This window comes from Crocuta crocuta, unplaced genomic scaffold, assembly GCF_008692635.1.
Source record: "Crocuta crocuta isolate KB4526 unplaced genomic scaffold, BGI_CrCroc_1.0 scaffold176, whole genome shotgun sequence".
NCBI lineage: Eukaryota > Metazoa > Chordata > Mammalia > Carnivora > Hyaenidae > Crocuta > Crocuta crocuta.
In genome coordinates this window covers 9,244,678-9,257,856 of record NW_027531905.1, presented here as the reverse complement: position 1 = coordinate 9,257,856, position 13,179 = coordinate 9,244,678, and the positions used below count along the sequence as shown (strand labels likewise).

The window sequence follows — 13,179 nt, the reverse complement described above, 5'->3', positions numbered from 1 at the left end:
AACATTTCTTAAGATGGATAGGTTAAAGTAAATACCTATCACTCCTCTCCTAGTACACAATGATTTGCAGAATTGTTAAAGTGATCATCTCTGGAAACCCATTAAAGACTTGCATACCAAATATTAGTTCACTAAAACTTCTCTCCTTTGGGGCTTGTTGGTATTTAGTGAATATTGTACTACTAACTTACGGTATGGGAGGAGATATCAGAATTGTAGTATATTCAACTGGGAAGTAATAAATTCAGCCAGTCTGTGGATGATCAGGCATATTGTCTTTAAGACCATTTCAGAGTCTGTACGTAAATAACTGGCTTGAGATCCTTCTTTTCATTTAATGATAAACACATGTGTTTGTTTATTTGTTGAGCACCTATTGTTTAAGGTGCTAGCAATATGGAAGCAAATAAAACACACTTCCTGTCCTTGTTGAGCTTACATACTAGTTGGGGAGACAGTTGATAAAAACAACAAGAAAATAGATACTGGATTTTATAGCTGATGATAATAAGTGCTATGATAGGAAATAAAGCAGGGTAAGGGATGAGAGTGAGGGGGCATTTACAAAAAAACAAATGTAAATCTCATGGGATCAGGACATGAGATTTAGGGGAAGAAGTTCCCCAGCAGGGGAAACTATAAGCCTAAAGGCTCTGGTGGGCATTAGAGGAGGATGTTTGGCTTATGGGATGAACAGCCAAGACTAGTGTGGCTGAGCAAAGTGATGTGAAATATTAGGAGATGAGAATTGGGTTTATTTACAATACACATTTAATATATTTACATAAATTATGACTTTATTGTTAAAACATGTAAACATCTTAAAACATGTAAAATATCTCTTTTGCTAGAAAATGAACTGTTTTTTTAAATTAATTTTTTAATTTGAGTGCAGTTAACCCACAATGTTATATTCATTTCAGGTGTAAAACATAGTGATTTGACAGGTTTATATATTATGCCATACTTTCCGCAAATGTAACTACCATCTGTCACCATATAAGACTATTAGAATATTATTGACTATATTCCTTATGCTGTGCCTTTTATTCCTGTGACTTACTTATTCCTTAACTGGAAAACCTGTAGTTCCCATTCCCCTTCACATTTTGCCCATCCCCTCACCTCTTTCTCCTCTGGCAACCATCAATTTGTTCTCTGTATTTACAGGTCTGATTTTTCTTTTTGCTCTTTGGTTTTTCTCTCTCTGTCTGTCTCTCTGTCTCTTTCTCTCCATTTTTTTGATTCTCCATATGAGTTAAATCATATGGTACTTGTCTTTCTCAGTCTAAATGATTTCACTTTGCATAATACCTTCTAGATCTATCCATGTTGTCACAAATGGCATGATCTCATCCTTTTTTATGAATGTATAATACACCAGTTTGTGTGTGTGTGTGTGTGTGTGTGTACATGTGTGTACCACATCATCCTTACCCACTGTTCTGTTCATGGGCACTTAGGTAGCTTCCCATATCTTGGCAATTGTAAATAATGCTGCAATAAAGATAGGGATGCCTATATCTTTTTGAATGAATGTTTTTGTTTCATTTGGGTAAATGCCCAGTAGTGGAATTATTGGATCAAATGGTATTTCTATTTTTTTTTTTTTTGTACANTTTTTTTTTTAATAGTTTATTGTCAAATTAGTTTCCACATAACACTCAGTGCTCATCCCCTCTATTTTTAATCTTTTGAGAAGCTTCCATACTGTTTTCCATAGTGGCTTTACTAGTTACATTCCCACCAACAGTGCATGAGGGTTTCTTTCAGTCTACATCCTCCCTGACACTTGTTATTTCTTGTCCTTTTGATTTTAGCCATTCTGTCTGGTGTCAGGAGATATCTCATTGTGGTCTGGATTTGTATTTTCCTGGTGATTACTGATGTTTAGCATCTTTAAATGTGTATGTTGGCTATCTGTATATCTTCCTTGAAAAAATATGTATGTAGGTCCTCTGCTTATTTTTAAATCAGATTGTTGGTTTCTTTGGTGTTGAGTTGTATAAGTTCTTTATATATTTTGAATATTAATCCCTTATTGGATATATCACTTACAGATGTCTTCTCCTATTTGGTAGGTTGTCAATGTCTTTTTGTTTTGTTGATGGTTTTCTTTGCTGTGCAAAATATTTTTATTTTGATATAGGCATAATAGTTTATTTTTGCTTTTCTTTCCCTTGCCATTGGAGACCTAGCTAGAAAAATGTTGCTATGGCCAATGAGAAATTACTGCCTGTGTTCTCTTCCAGGATTTTTATGGTTTCAGGTCTCACATTTAGGTCTTTAATCTGAAAATGAACTCTTTGAGGGTTGATAACTGTTTTACCATCTACTAATTATCCCAGAGATGAAAATTAAAATAAAAATATTTTTTTGCCTATGTGAACATTAAATATTAAAATAAAGAATGTATGAGGAAAGGGCTCATTCACTGATAAATGTTTCTGGAATGTTTCTGGAGTAGTTTGGCAATAATTGGAAAAATATTAATTTCTTTTACGTATTCTCTGACTCTGTAAATCTGGTTCTAGAAATGCATTTTGGGGAAATAATTTTTTGGTTGAAGTAATCTGGTTGTGAGGATGGTAATAGCAGCCTTGTTTTAGTAGTAAAAACCTGGAACCTAGCAAAATGTCCTCAAAGTAGGAAATTAGCTAAAAACATTTCTCCAATGGGACATGATGTGACCATTAAAAATGACTTAATAAAGACTATATAACAACATTAAAGGATGTTAATGGTATATTGCCAATAGAATATAGCAGGTCAAAATGTGCTTACTGTGTTTATATGTTTTTTTAAAATGTTTATTTATATTTGAGAGAGAAAGAGAAAGAGAGAGAGCACACACGAGCAGAGGAGGGGCAGAGATAGAGGGAGACACAGTTTCCAAAGCAGGCTCCAGGCTCTGAGCTGTCAGCACAGAGCCCGATGTGGGTCTCAAACTTGTAAACCATGAGATCATGACCTGAACTGAAGTCAGACACTTAACAGACGAACCACCCAGGCGCCCCTATGTTTATATTTTAATAGCCAATAACATCCTTATGAATATATGTGCTTAGAGAATATACAGGAATGCCAAAAATGCCAAAATGCCAAAACTGTAATAGTCACTAGCTCAAAGAGTTGATATTATGGGTAATTTTATTTTATTCTTTTTACTTATCAGTATTTCTAAATTTTCTAGAAGGAATATATTGAAATTTGCAATAAGGAGAAATTCAATATGTGTTACTGAAATTTATTTATTTATTTATGTATGTATTTATTTATTTTTTAATGTTTTATTTATTTCTGAGAGAGATTGAGAGAGAGAGAGACAGCATGAGCAGGGGAGGGTCAGAGAGAGAGGGAGTCACAGACTGATACAGGCTCCAGGCTCTGAGCTGGCAGTCAGCACAGAGCCCGACGCGGGGCTCGAACCCACGAACCGCGAGATCATGACCTAAGCGAAAGTCGGACGCTTAACCGACTAAGCCACCCAGGTGCCCCGAAATTTATTTATTTTTAAATGTTTGTTTGTTTGTTTATTTATTTATTTAGAGAAGGGGCAGAGAGAAAGAGGGAATCCCAAGCAGGCTCCATGCTGTCAGTGCAGAGGGAATCCCAAGCAGGCTCCATGCTGTCAGTGCAGAGCCTGACTTGGGGATTGATCCCATGAACCATGAGATCATGACCTGACCCAAAATCAAGAGTTGGTTGCTTAACTGACTGAGCCACCCACGCTCTCCTGTTATTGAATTTTAAAACTGTAGATATATTTAAATACTTCCTAAAAGCAAGTTATTTTTAGAGATAATATTTTTCTTCTGTGGAAGGTAAGTATACCTCTTAAGGACTTGACAGTTTGATTTAAATATACTAAAATGATAATACAGTGCTTTTAGGGTAGGTGTTCTATAAACATAAAACATAATGAAAGCCTCTTTCAATTATCCAAAAGGGATTTGTCCAAATCATAAATTTAATCTGTCCTCTCTTCTCAAATATTTTGGAGTCTTTCTCCTTAAATCTGTAAACTAGAAAGAAAAAAACACAAATAAATATATATTAACTGGTGTAATATATTTCTCACCCCAATTACACCTTCCCAGCAGCAACACTGAACTCACCAGTCCTTTATCTGAGGGGTCTTTGGTGTATTACATTCCCGACAGTCTCTACTGACTCTTTCCTTGAGGAGTCAATTTATTTCAAATCCTCGGGTGAAGTTCATTGGTGTCTTTTGACTTTTCTCTGTGGATGCATTTATTATGTGAATGACCACTATCCTGCCATAATTTATTGTGGGAATTTATGTATTCATCTCTCCTACGAGACTTTGGTCACCCAGGGCAGAGACTTTGAGTTTTTCATTTCTGCAACCAGTACCTGCCACAGTGTCTGATTTGGTAGGGCTCAGTAAATGTTACATGACTTGGGATCTGAAATAGGTTACTCCATTTACAGTTTTTACAACCAGTGGATTGTTCATTTTCATTTAGACCTGTGATAGTCAATTTTATGTATTAACTTGACTGGGCTATAGTACCCACTTATTCAATCAAAATAATAATCCAAGTATTTTGTAGATGTGATTAAATTATAAGGGCGATTATCCTAGATAATCTGGGTGGGACTGATCCAGTCACATAAATTGCCTTAAGAACAGAACTGAGGTTTCCCTGAGGAAGAAGAAATTCTCTTGATGACTGAGGATTTCCAGTCAACTCTTCTTGCTTTACAGATTTCAGACTTGCCTATCCAGCCCCTATAATCATGTCAACCAATTCCTTACAATTAATCCCTTATATTCGCATAAACACCTCTCTCTCTCATCTCTCTCTCTCTCTGTCTCTATCTTCATTTCTCTCTCTCTCTATTTCCCTATCTATCTATCTATCTATCTATCTATCATCTACCACCTGTCATCTATCATCTATCATCTGTCATCTGTCATCTATCTCTATCACTATTTGTCTGTCAGGGTACACCAGAGGAAAGAACAGATATATATATATATACACTATTTTAGGGAGAAGAAGATATTTAGATATCTCTGCACTCTGGAAATTTATAATCTAGTAGTAGGAGAGGTATAATAGACAATTTTGCAATTGTGGTAAATGTATAATTTATTAGAGATACATATGAATAGAATTCAGCAAGGGAGTAGGGCAATGACAGTGTCTTGAATTGATGTATCCTAAGGCTTAGACCTTTGGTCTTTCATTCTTTATCTGTATTCACTTCCTTGGTGATCTCCTCCAGTCCAAGACTTTAAATATTATCATAGGCTAAATACTGACATATTTCTATCTATATTCTCTTCCTTGAAATCTAAACCACTGTAGCCAATGGCTTTCTTACATTTCCACTTGGATATAATGGACATCTCAAACTTGGTGATTCCAAAATTGAACTCACAACCACTTGACAAACCCTACAGACCTGTACTGGCTGCACTCTTGCCTACTCAATCCAAAAACCTTGGAGTCATTCTTGAGTACTCTTATTTTTCTCACCTTTTACACAAATTACTTAATTCTGTTTGGTCTCCCTTATCCAGAGTGATCCTTTGAAAACTGTAAATCAGATCACGTCATTCTTTTGCTCAAAATCTTGCAGTGGCTCCCAGTTTTACTCAGAATGAAAGCTAATGTCCTTAAAGGGCCTCTATGGTCCTATTACCTCTCTGTTCTCATCTCTTCCTGCTCTTCTAGTGGCTTGTGCTGCTCAAGCCACCAATCTTCTTCCAGGTCCTTGAAGAAGGAATATGCTCTGTCTTCAGAATCTTTCCACTGGCTATTCCTTCTACCCAGATCTCTCTTCCTCCAAATATCTTCATTGCTCCCTTCCTCATCTCCTCGATGTCTTCACTCCAATACCATTTTTTCAAAGAAGCTTACCCTGACCTCCCAATTTAAAGTACAACTATTCTGCTTTCCTCACTATTAATCCCCCTTATTCCCTTCTAATCTTTCCATCATGCGTAGCATCTTCTAACATATGTAATTTACTTGATTATTATGCTTACTGTTTTTCATCTATCTCCCCTACCTTATATGTTACCCCCAACTGGAATGTAAACTCTTTGAGGTCATGGATTCTTATCACCCCAGGTGCCAATATCAATGCCAAGCACTAGAGAAAGAAGGTATCAAGAGAAGATCTCCCTGATTGTAGCAATCTGGAAAAGACCATGGAGAAATAAGAATTTCACTACCATTTAACCTTCAAGATCAAGGCTGTGCAAGGTCATAACTAGTCAAATTCGGGAAGTGTGGTATATGAGACTGCTAGGGCTGCCATAATAAATTACCACAGACAAGGTGGCTTAAACAACAGGATATAGTTTTTAAAAATTTTTTACTGTTTTTATTTATTTCTGAGAGAGAGAGAGAGAGAGAGACAGCATGAGCAGGGGAGGGTCAGAGAGAGAGGGAGACACAGAATCTGAAGCAGGTTTCAGGAAGAGATGGCCAGCAGTCTCTATATAGCAAGTGGCTAACAGTGTCAGAGAATTCACTTGAGTCTTAAATGGTCTACACTTCAAATCCTCAGACAAATACCCAGAAATACACAATACAGAATTGCGTTGTATTGTGTTGCTGATCTACAGCAGTATTGTGTGCCTCTAGTAGTACTGCGACAGTCTGCTCTATCTACAGCAATGTTGCAACAGGATTGTGTTGTTGTATCTACAGCAGATGCTGACGATAAAATCTTTGAGCCGTAGTGTGATTACCTTTCCTCAGTTCCTGACTATACAGGAAAGTCTTTTTCAAGTTTCCAACATTTTTTTTAATTCTCCCAGTAATATATATATTGTATTTATTATAATAAAATTCTTTTATAAGGATGATTGGATAAAAGGATTGCTAGCCCCTGAAAGGCTAATCTAGCATAAAAACTTTATTTATTAAATTTTTAAAATTTATTTTGGAGAAAGTGAGGGAGACCGAGTGTGAGTGCAGGAGGGGCAGAGAGGGAGGAAGATAGAGAACCTGAAGCAGGTTCTGGGCTCTGGGCTGTCAGTACAGATCCTGATGCAGGGATCAAACTCATGGACCGTGAGATTGTGACCTGAGCTGAAGGTGGACGCCCAACCAGCTGAGCCACCCAGGTGCCCCTAGTATACAAAACTTTAAAAACCTTTATTTAAATAAAATTATTGTGAATAGAATACATTAGAAGTCCTCTTATCTGATGTAACTGAGACTGGTAGTGGTTGATCAGTTGAAAAAGGTGGTGTAAACCAGGCTCATAAAAGTGAGACGTGTATCTTAAACATTTTATTATAGCTTAAAACATTTAAATGTGCATTAATTTACCAACATTTTGATGCAGAGGCAAGGCTCTTCATCGAGTATGGATTTGTTGATTAGAGTTCTGCCTGGCATTTCTTCTCTAAAGCATCCATTATTCCAGCATGCAATTTTGGTTTATTTAAAGTGGAGAGAAATTAAAGATTTTCATGAAGCGATATGGAAACCTTCTAAATGGTTATGAAGCACACATCACCATACTACAATCTTTTGCAATGGTCTCTTCTCACCTAGCTTTTTACTCTTTGTTTCTTCTTGCAACTAGCTTTTATGAAGTCTTCAAACATTCAATTTAGTTTTCGAAGAGATATCTCTTTTCACACATATTTCAAATGGTTTATTTTTATTAATTTACATAATTAGAATAAATACAACTGACACAGGATGGGGAACAAATGCAGCCTGGCAAGCACACATCAAGCCCACTAGCTGCACAATCAGTGTGCTGTGGGCATTGACCAGGAAGGGTGAGAGAAGGAATGGAGGTCCACTCAGTCGGCAGTTTGCGGAGTGGAGGTTGGTTAGGAGAGTTTGTCATGTATGTCCTCCTAAAATCCACACAACATCGAAATGAACCAAGTAGAAAGCCCTCTGTGATAGATTATAGAATCTGGTTAGGTTGTAATAGATCAGTTAGGGACAGAGTAAGGGGTAAGAACTACACTTGAGGACCCTCGCCTGCTCATACTGTCTTTATCTCTCTCTCAAAAATTAAAAAAAAAAATTAAAAAAATACAAAGTTTACAATTAAAATTTTTTTAATTCTTGGAGAGTTATCTAAAAGCATTATTTTGTTCAACAAAACAAAACAAAAGAATGCCTTTGAAATGCCCAGGGCTGGCTATAGGCATAATGATAGAAGTACCTATCTACACATTGTGATTTGAGGAAACAATAAACTTTCCAGTATTTTGGATCTATCTAAAATAGGTCTGCTAGTCTTTGTTACTCCTTAAAACTGTATTGTTCAACAGAGTAGCCTTTAGCCACATATGACTATTTAAATTCAAATTAATAAAAATTAAAAAAAATTTAAAATTCTGTCCCTTAGTTGCCTAGTCATATGTCAAATGCCCATTAGCCACATGTGGCTAATGGTAATAATATTGGATAGCATAGATAATAGAACATTTCCATTATGGCAGTAAGTTTTATTGGAGAGCACTAGTTAAGGATTTCATTAAGAGATGATAAATTTAATGGTAGGAAAAGGGAATTTATCTTCTAAGAAAGATGGTAAGTTAGCTGCTATATACCTAGGTAATATCCTATAACAGGGGTCAGCAAACTACAGTCTGTGAGCCAAATCCAGCCCTCAAACTGTTTGTTAAAATAAGGTTTTATTAAAATACAACTATNGCATGACAGAGTTGTGTAGCTGAGATGGAGACTGTATGATCTGCAAACCTAAAGTATCTAGCCCTTTACAGAAAAAGTTTACTGCCCTGGGTCTATATGATTAATTTCACACTGATTTTGCCACTGAGAAAAAAGAGGAACTATGATGAATTTAGAAGGCGAAAGAATATAGAGAGTCTCCTTAAGGAGTGTTACTGGGGAACTAAATGTTTCTAATATTTTGCTTTGGTGTGATTGGCATGGACATACCATTAATCACTTCTCAATGTTGGAAGAGTTGAAACAACATGGATGATAATTTAGGAAAACTCAAACTCTCTTTGTTAAAAATTTTTTCCAGCTTCACTGAGGAATAATTGACAAATAGAATTGAATATATATATAATGAATATCATTATATTATACACATTATATTATACACCTTGTATGTGTATGTGGTGAGAACATTTAAGATCTACTGTAGCAAACTTCAAGTATACAGTACCATATAACTAACTGTAGTCACCATACTGTACATTAGATCCTCAGAATTTATTCATCTTCTAACTGAAAGTCTGTACCCTTTGACATATTATTTCCCCCTTTCTCCAGCCCTGGCAACCACCATTCTATTCTCTGAGATCAGCTTGTATTTTATGTTTTTAGATTCCACATATAAATGGTACCAGATAGTATCTTAAACTCTCTTTAAATTTCTGTGCAACACTGAACACATATTTCATTTCCCTGAGCAAGTCATTTAAAGTCTTTAGGAAATTCTGGGATTAATTAATTAATTGATTAATGTGTCAGATGAATGAATAAATGAATCTATAAAATGAGGAATTTAGACAAAATGATCTCTGAGATGTCTTCTGATGCAAAGATTTATCTTTGCCGGCATTTTTATATATTAGATTTTTAAAAAGCCAGATATGTCTATATAGAGATTCAGTTTCTGCTCCCTGAGGCCACCCTGGACAATGCTGATGTAGACAGTTATCTATAGGTCATGTTCATAGCAAATCAAAAAATTCACCCATATACTGAGTAGCATTTATCTAACACACTGCTGAGGCATGGGTACACCTCAGAGGTGGGAAGCAAGGCAGCTTGGGAATTTCCATGTTTAGGTTTCATAGAATAAGGATGAAGCTTTTAACTTTTTCCTAAGCAACCTAAGAGAGTCTGGGGAGGAGATGGGTACAATCTGCTCTGCTACTTGTCTGAGAGACCTCAGTAGTTTCTGAGTGCACACTACTGACTGAGAGCCCACAGTAGTTTCAAAGCTGAAGGGGTCTTAGTACGTTCTTTGGCTTTGTGCAACACGCAACAACCATACATGGGTCTCAAACCCTCATTTTTCCAGTAATTTCCTTTACTTCACAATTAGTGAGAATATACCTGAGCAATGCTGTTGCTATGGTGTGCTACAGGAGAGGTCTTACCAACCTGCCCAGTGATGGGTCTTTTGTTATCGTGCTTCCAAAATTCTCTTGATCAGCTTTGTAGTCTCTGAAGGAGATAAAATAGACACAAGAGTTCAGGGAAATTTGCCCTGCTCTTTCTCTGATATTCTGATTTTGGGGCAAAACAAAACTCTTTATTCTCAAGGACCACTATTTTGATGAAATCCTTATAATAACAAAATAATGGAACTTAAGACAGGAGCGGGGGCCTTAGAAAGCTTTTGCAAGGTCATTATTATGTATTGAGCCTTATATTCCTGCGAGTTTCCTTTCCTTTGCTTTCCTTTCCTTTCTGTTCCTTCCTCCTTCCCTTCCTGCTTTCCTCCCCTCCTCCCTCTCTCCTTTCCTTCCTTCCTTCCTTCCTCTCTCTTTCTCTGTCTCTTATTCTCTTTCTGGAAATATTCCAATAAATTTCATAAACCGTCTTCTAAAAACACAGGAAGATATTAAATTGGACCGTGAGAGGTACAAAGCACAAAGCAATTCTCCAATATATCTGAAGGAAGGAAGAAATAAACAGAGTCAAATTCTTGTTTACATGTTGGCCAGCAACTCACTTTCCCCCCTCTGTGATGTTCTTTTCTACCATCCTGGAGGTCCTTTTACTGTTGATATTTAGTTATTTCATCAGTTACAGTCATTGATATCTCTGCTTGGGACTATCACATAACATCAACATGCGGTTCTTATGTAGCTATTAAAACCTTACTGATAAAATATCAAAAGAAATACATAGAAAACTGTTGGAGTTTTCAATTGGCCCCCCATGTTCACCCATTTCTCCAGATAATAGTTTAGCTTTTCATTCTGAAATTCAAAGATAAAAGTCTTAGTGATAGATTGAAGAAGGGACTTAAGTCAATTAACTATAAATCATTGATTAAATACATTGATTTATCAACCACCCAGATTCTTTCCTTCTGTTAGTCACAGACCTGAAATTATTCAGTTAAAAATTCCTATAGATGCAATTTTATTTTTCATCGTTACAGTTTACTCAGTTTTTAAAATACATAGTAAAAAGATGGTTTCTGGTGTGTTTAGGTAAGATTCAAACTCTTTAGATACAAAATTCTCAACTGGAAAGCAGACTGATTTGAATTCACCACATGTCTTTTTCTTGCGCCCCTAGTTGGACACAGAATACAAAGCAGATTCAAAAGAAGCATAAACATTTATTAAATAAATATGTACCCTGGCTCTTTAGGAAATGACATTTTAAAGTAGACATTTTTATAAACAAAGTTGAAAAATAAATAGAAGATGTAAATTTACTCAGGAAAATAATTTTAAAGTACTTTGTGGAATCTGTGGTAGAAAGACTATTAGCAAACAGTAAAATGACTGAAAGTTGAAGGGGAAGGAAATAAGGTGATGAAATACACATGGAACGTCTCCTGATTGTGGTCTGTGCATGGGTGTACAAATACCTTGTGCACATGTATAAATCACACATCTGATTGATTCATGGCTTCAGGTATCTATAGTACATTCAACTAACATAGGCATAGTAAGGGTCTGCCCCCTTGACATTCTGGCCCACATACTTATTACCTAATCCAGCTGCTTCTATAACCAGCTCAAATCTGTCAAGTTAGCTGGGCCAGAATTGACTCCTGTCTTCAGAGAACCATATAGAATCTCTGAACCTGAGTTAGAATACCTTACTTTCTGAGTGGGATTTAAGGGGGGGCTGAAATCTGAATTTTGATGGTGAGCCTGACTGTCTTTTATCCTTTGTGGATCTCTGGGTTCTTATTCATCTACATTGTTCTGCTTTCCTTTCTTCTATTGCTTATCTTGATTTCTCAGTTGACTACTTGAGTTCTGATATATAGCCTGGTTCTGGTTTTGGGCACCTGGGTGTGTTCTTGCTCATGCCTTCTCCCCTTATTTGGGAATTTCAACTCTGCTTGACCGTGCTTTTCTGGGACAGATCTTCTCTATTCTGGTGGTCATCCCCTAGTCTTTACTCCCAGCCTTACCTCACCCCCCAACCCCCGGCCCTGAATCTTTCCTGGGCCTGATGACTTCCTGAGTCTCAGCTGTAATGACCTCCTATTCCATATTATGATGGCACTTAGTTATTGTATTATTGACTTCTGAATGCCCCTAACCTCTCTGAGGCTCTTTTCTTGGTCTGAGGCCAAGGAATTGCACTAAATATTCTTTGAGGCCCCATCCAGACCTAATGTGTAATGATTTTAACTATTTTAGTCACAACCTAAAATAATAAGGGTAGTTTTAATAAAAATTATTATGACTGTAATAACTTGACCCTATGTTAATCAGGAGGAAGTTGCCCTTTGTGGATGTCTCGTTCTCTTGGTGCCTGACTTTTGGGCCCTGACTTGTCTGCACAGTGGGGAGTATTTGAAGGGGTACTGACTTTTCCTAGGATTAAAGTTCAGCTTGAGTCTCCTCCACATGATGTTTCTTTCGAGACCTATGGGTCGGGTCCCATTTGCTGGTTGTCCTTTCCACACTAAGAGGATTTTTTATTGTACTCAATGTATTTCCTTCTTAAGTTAAAACACCCACCCTAAGCTTCTAGATCTGCATTTCCCTCACTGTTCAGCTTTTGAATGTCCAATCTATCTGGCTCCTAGTCCTTGCCTTCTATGATCTACTTTTCTTACTGCTTCCAGAGCTGAATGTGACAGTTATGCACGAGCATTTGTGGATTTCTCCATCAACGGGGATCTTGGAAATATATCTAAATAGGAGTTAGTGTTGGCCCTTAGCTTGGATGAGAATATGGGATTTAGAATGATTAGAGAGGGGCCTCCTGGGTGGCTCAGTCGGTTAAGTGTCCGACTTTGGCTCAGGTCATTTTCTCATGGTTCTTGGTTTCGAGCCCTGCATCAGGCTCTGTGTTGACAGCTTACTCAGAGCCTGGAGACTGCTTCAGATTCTGTACCTCCCTTTTTCTCTGACCCTCCCCTGCTCACGCTCTCTCTCTCAGAAATAAATAAAACATTAAGAAATAAAAAAGAATGATTAGAGAGTTGAAAATTATTTTAAAAATAAGAGAATGTTAAGTAAAGACTGATATGCGT

At 36.8% G+C, this 13,179-nt stretch overlaps 1 protein-coding gene across 1 annotated transcript in view; it reads left to right on the top strand.

Moving 5' to 3' along the window:
• Nucleotides 1-13,179, top strand: part of LOC144240248 (uncharacterized) — a 315,206-nt gene that overhangs the window by 101,613 nt on the left and 200,414 nt on the right. The gene's annotated exons all lie outside the window — the stretch shown is intronic.